Raw genomic sequence first — 6000 nt, forward strand, 5'->3', positions numbered from 1 at the left:
TGTGACTAAATTCAGCCATTCTATCTCCTTATTGCTAGAAGAAAACAAGCTAGGCTCTCATTTACATGACTCACATTCACAAGTGTTTGTAGTTAGTGCATCACATCCACTGAAATGGACAAAGAGACACATTGCATTCTAGTGGCTCTGTGTGGTAAAATGCTTGCAAGTATGAGAATACTACTCATAAAACCTGATAATTTAAATAGGGATTTGTAGTGAGCTGTTTCAGAAAACAATGAAAAGGCAAAGCTGGGTAAAATTAATCCATTTATCAGAAAAATAATTTCTGAGACATTCCACTAACAGTGTTTCATTTCTTATGCTAAACAAACCCTGTACAAGTCAAGCCAGGAGCAGGCCTAAAAAGCACAGAGGCAAATTTCTCAATCCTACAAATGTATAAGCAACTTGCCACAGTTTGCATCAGACTTAAAATCAAGGGACCTGCTTGTAATCAAAAGGTATACATGTTAAATTTCTCCAGGATAAAGCATCAGGTGTTAACTGTTTTTGTCCTGCTTCTCACATACTGCCTTTACTGACAAAATTCAATTTTTAGGAGCTGTAAAAAAGGAAGCATCTGAAGTACCTTTTAAGAGAAATCAAAACAGTATCATACTTCATGTGTCTGTTTTCTAAACACCTCTCTAAAACAAGTTTCCGCAGTGCTGCCATCAACTGCCTTCCCTTTTCCAACAACACTTAAAATGACTGGCTCCTTGTAATTAATAAGTCCATTAAAACTATACAAATGCATACAGAATAACTGCTGCCTTCACCTTCTTCATGTCTGTCTGAACACTTGTGGCTTGTCTTCCTTACTTACCCTGAATGGTTTGTTCTCTGAAGCTAAAATTGTCTTTTTTGATTATCTCTATAGCAAGTGGCACAAAGACCATATTCTTTAGCCCCTACTACTTCTCTTGAGCCAGAATCAGAGGCAAAAGGAGATTCTGCCTCTTTCACAGATGGGATGAAGGATTTTGAAGCAAGGTTGCTTCCCATAGGTGGTGAGGAGGGAGGGCAAAGAAAATGTACTGCTGTAGGATTTTCTGTCCTTGGAGATGCAGTGCTTGGCATGTGCACCTTGAGAGGAAGGAAATTCTGCAATGTTAAGAATGGATGTTGAATGGTGGTCTAGACAAAAAGCTGGGAAATCTAAAAAGGGGTTTCAAATGAGTAGTACATATGTTTATCTGTCATGATTAAAGACTCACTAAATTATCCTGGCTGGAGATATTACAGGACAAAATCCAATCGCTCATTTATTTTCTTCTCATTTTGACTAATAAAGGTGAGTAACTTTGATTCACCGTTTTGATATTTACTATTAATTCCTTAAAAGAACTGTCCTACGCATTTCGCAGTCTTTTAAAACAAAGTAAAATGTGCACTAGAATGATCTTAATGGATCTTTACAGGATATAAAAAGAGAGATGAATATGGACCACAAAGATAAGTACCTCCTTCTTTCCTGAGATAAGAGTGAGGGCTTAGTGAGAGACCCAAAGGAAAGGGAAACAGGTGTGAAGGTGAGGTGTAGCAGTGTGTAGCAGTATCACACGGTCTACAGATCCCAGGATAAAGCAGAAGTTCAGCATGTCAGTCCTCAGCTCTTGTTGATCGTTTGTGCAGCTTTGCTGCTGCACTGAAATCCCCAAGGCACACTAAAAGTACTTCCAGCTTGCAGTTTTCTGTCATTTGAGAAGATGGCTCGCAAGCTCTATTTGACTCAAGGGATTACTGTAGGTATAAAACAACAAGAGTGCTATCACTAAGCACATTAAATAAGTGACCTATTTTGTTACCTGACTCTTTATGTATAAATATGAACAAGAGATTTGCTTTTTACCTGCACAGAAAGTTATTTCACAATTCCAAGGTTTCACGTCATAGTTTTCAAACCCAACCATTCAGCTTAATTGTTAAAAAATTTGATATGAAATTAAGAATTTGTATTATTTCCATAATTACTGCAAAATGTCACCTGTTCAGTGCCAAGGGAAAAAAAAAAAAAAAAAAAAAAAAAAAAAAAAAAAAAAAAAAAAAAAAGTACCCATCCTAAATCTCATTTTCCTTTCAGCTGTGTATGTAGTATGAAAAATCCACACAGCAGTTCCACTTGGACACAGATTAGGAGTATCCTGGGTCTGCAAGTCCCTTTTTTGCAGTTTCTCAAAACCTGTCAATATCACAAATATTAATATTTTCAGTCATCACCTCCACATACAAAGTCTACAGTAAGAGGGACACAGGTCCCCTTCTTTGTTTTGAGCAGAAGCATAGAGACGCCTACTTTCATTCTAGTTTTAAGAAGGCACAAAATATCACAAGAGAGAGATTGCATTGTCATAATTTTTGCATTTTTTCCCCTTTGTTTCTTTGAAACTTGTGGTCTTCCTACCTACAGATCTTATCTAGTGGGACATGGAAAGAATTTCCAAATTTCCCTTTTTTTCAGTGATCTTGGTTTTGTTTTTTTTTTTGATTAGCCAACCTTATCTGAGCAGGACATTATCTTTGTATGGTGTGCACTTTCTGATGCCAAATTAAAATGAGCAGTGCAAAAAAGGTATTTAATAAAGTGGAAACATTAATTTGTGTAAGAAAAAGGATTTCTTCCTGAAAGTTTAAACATAATGAAGGTTTTAACATGAACATGTGTTTGGCCCAGGGTATTTCCTGCATCATGCTTTATGATTATATTATTGCTTCTAGCAAGCTTTTGACATGCCTTAGAATATGGGAAAAAAGTCATGGTTAATATGTTAGAATTAGTGGATTTCAGTTGGTTTATTTTATTAGTGTTTACATATGTTTAACAAATATGAAACTATTCCCCCAAAAGGTCTGTCTTCTCTAACACAGACCAGAAAATATATTTTAAAAATCTTATTTACAAGCTGTATGTCTATCTCATTGGCCCCATATATACTAAACCCAAAGCAGAAATGATTGGGAAAGGAATTTGCCACTATTATTAGCAATAGTTTCAAGACAACTTATTGAAGAACTGTATGAGAAAATAACCATAATAAAAAAACCATAAGAACAGAAATTGAAGATACCACAGGTGTTTGAAAACCAGACTGGGTTTGGTACAACAGCCTATAGGCTGTGAGCTGGCTGCATCCCACCTCAGCAAGCTGCTGCTGTCATCACTAAATAGCACACATGGGTCAGGGTAGTAGCTCTGCTATGGGAGCTCATCTCACTGACAGAGTGGACAGGAAAGGTAATAGCAAGAGAAATAATTAATTATTTCTGTCAAGGTAGACACTTCCATGCAGAGGACATGCACTTTTCTTGGCATAGCAGCTGTGTTATCTCCAGTCTTATTAAATAACACAGATTGAGACTGTATATCTCAATGGTGAGAGAGAGAACTAAAAATATTGAAAACTAGTAGCAAAACTCTCCCGATTAAGCTCCTAGAACTTTGGACACAAAGCAGCCTGATTTCCAAATTAACCATCTACTTAGTTGCCTATATTCTGGTGCTCAGCAAATTCCAAGATGCCCAAAAGCCATGTTGAGTACCCATTGGGTTTAACTCAGCCTGAGAGATTGAGCAAACCCCATTGGAGTGGATGGAAAGACACACTGCTGTGTTTTGAATTGAATTTATTGACTGCATCAGCAGCTGCCATTTGGAGCACATGTCAAAAACAGATCACCATTTATCTTAACCTGTATAAGCTTTTAGAAAAGGTTTGTAAACAATAGTCATAATATTTGAGCATTAGCCCCTTCCCCATAGTCATTCATTGTAGATGTGTTTGTTCTTTGTTCAAGGTGTTGTTAAAGAGATCCCGATGTAAGAACTATGTCACATGGAGTGTTTTTATCAAAATTATATCAAAATTCTTCCCCATTGGTGGCCTGGAAAAGCATACTATATTCTCCTAGAAACAGACCCTCTGCAAAGAGAGCAGAACTTCAAATTCTCAATTCATCAACTACTTCAGCTAGCAACACATGTGAGAGTGGAAGTCCTGCTGATAATAATTTACCTTTTTCAGTCCTGAAATCAAAGCAAGAAACAGGTCTCAGACATGTTTCCTTCATGCTCCCCATAAGGCAAGAGAAATACTTCTAACCCCCTCTGCTCTGGTGTGCAGCTCTGGTGTGCAGCTCCTCCTTTGTATGGTTATTAAAAGTAGCATATAAATCTCTTTGTTCCCAAGCCCACACTATTGAGGGTTTTTTTCAGTACTGTCTCCACACTGCAGGATATTTGCAGTTGTTTCAAAACCCACGTTTAGAGCCCAGATATCCCCAGTAATCAAGCTGTACAAAATAGAGTTGAATTTCAACAGTTTGGCTCTTATATTTTGGGATGTTCAGTAGAGGAAGCTCAAGGCTGGTCTCCAGAAGCCAGGACAGCTTGGTTAGGAGAGTTCTAAGAGGAACCAGCTTGCCAATAAGAACATCCTCATCCCTCCTGGGAGTATATTTGCTGGGCTGAGACATCCATGATTTCAGGAGACCTGCAGGACAGGCTTTGTTGATGCCTTCTCAGACCAGATGGTAAGACTCAGAAATTCACCTAAAACAGTTCAACCATTAATGGGCATTCAGGGGCCACACTACAACTCATTAGAATTAAAGCTGCCCTGAAATGTGCAACAGATTAAGAATTCTAATAGAATATACCCCTGCACTTATGCCTTAAGACAGATTTTGGCAAGCCACGGAGAGCAGTGGTCTCCCTTAAATACAGGCATACCTGACTTTCATATGGCTTCTGACAAAACTAAATGTAATGCTGCATACCATCAAGAAGTAAAAGGGACTATATAACTCCATGGTAAATCCTAATTCAGCGCTTCAGAAGAACCAAAAACTTTATGATGGCTGTGTCTAATACAACTCTAATTAAAAAGATACTTTTTGTTAGGCAGCTATAAGTAGGGCTTTTTTGTTGTGTTGGTTTTTTTTTTTAAGCGCTCTACCCAAGCAACACCAATTATAATTGAACAAAACTTTCCAAACAGCAATCCTACAGTAGTCTCAAGTTGACCTGGGAGGTCATATTTTTCAGCTGCTAATTACTGAACTAGGAGGAAAAAAAAAAAAAAAAAAAAAAAAAAAAAAAAAAAAAAAAAAAGCCTTAAAGAAATTTGAAAATATTTATTATACACTGTTACAAATATAATTATTTTCAAAAACTTGTACACTTATGGTTGGAGAAAGCAGATGTGAGATGAAAGACTCCCATAGTAATCTCTCAGGAAGCATGTTGTGCCCCTTCTCCAAGAGTGGCAAATTTTCATAGAAAAATGCATTGTTCAAAAGTTTGTTCCAAAAGATGCTCAAAACTATCACTAGAATGCATGTCACAAAGTGTATCATTATTCCAGTATTTTTCAAATATCGTAGCCTATTCTAGCTACAGAAAACATCACCAAGTCTGCCATTTCTCAGACACAAGTCTGCATGACGCTGTAGGCAGACTCAAAAGCATCCAATACATTTCCCAAGGGCACCGCAGGCAGGACTGTGAAGCGCACAGAGGAGATGGGTTGAACCTGAAAGGGATAACTTATTTCTGCTGCACTACGGTGCAGTGAAAGCGAGCGGCACCGGCAAAGGCCGTGAACTGTTCACAGGACTCCGATCAGTCACTGTGTAATGATGCACAAGGGAGGTCAGGTTAAGTTAGAGCATCCATTCCGAGAGTCCTAAAAAAAAACCCCAACAACAACAACAAAAAAACCCCATTGCGTTCTAAACGCAAGATAAATTACATTAGTTTAAAAATTGCAACTAAAAACCAGTTACCCGAGGCACTGTGGGTACCCCTGCAGGACAGCCCCCGCCACCAGCCCGCTGCGGGAGCGCCGAGAGCTCCGCGGGGCGGGCGCGTCCTCAAGCCCCCGCCACTCGGCAAAACGCTACCTACACCAAAACGTGCCATTTCTCTCCAATATACCATGCCCCTTTCACTTTATGCCTAACATAACACGGAGGGGAATTTTCACGCCGAAGCGCCCT

Source organism: Hirundo rustica, chromosome 5, assembly GCF_015227805.2.
Source record: "Hirundo rustica isolate bHirRus1 chromosome 5, bHirRus1.pri.v3, whole genome shotgun sequence".
Lineage (NCBI taxonomy): Eukaryota > Metazoa > Chordata > Aves > Passeriformes > Hirundinidae > Hirundo > Hirundo rustica.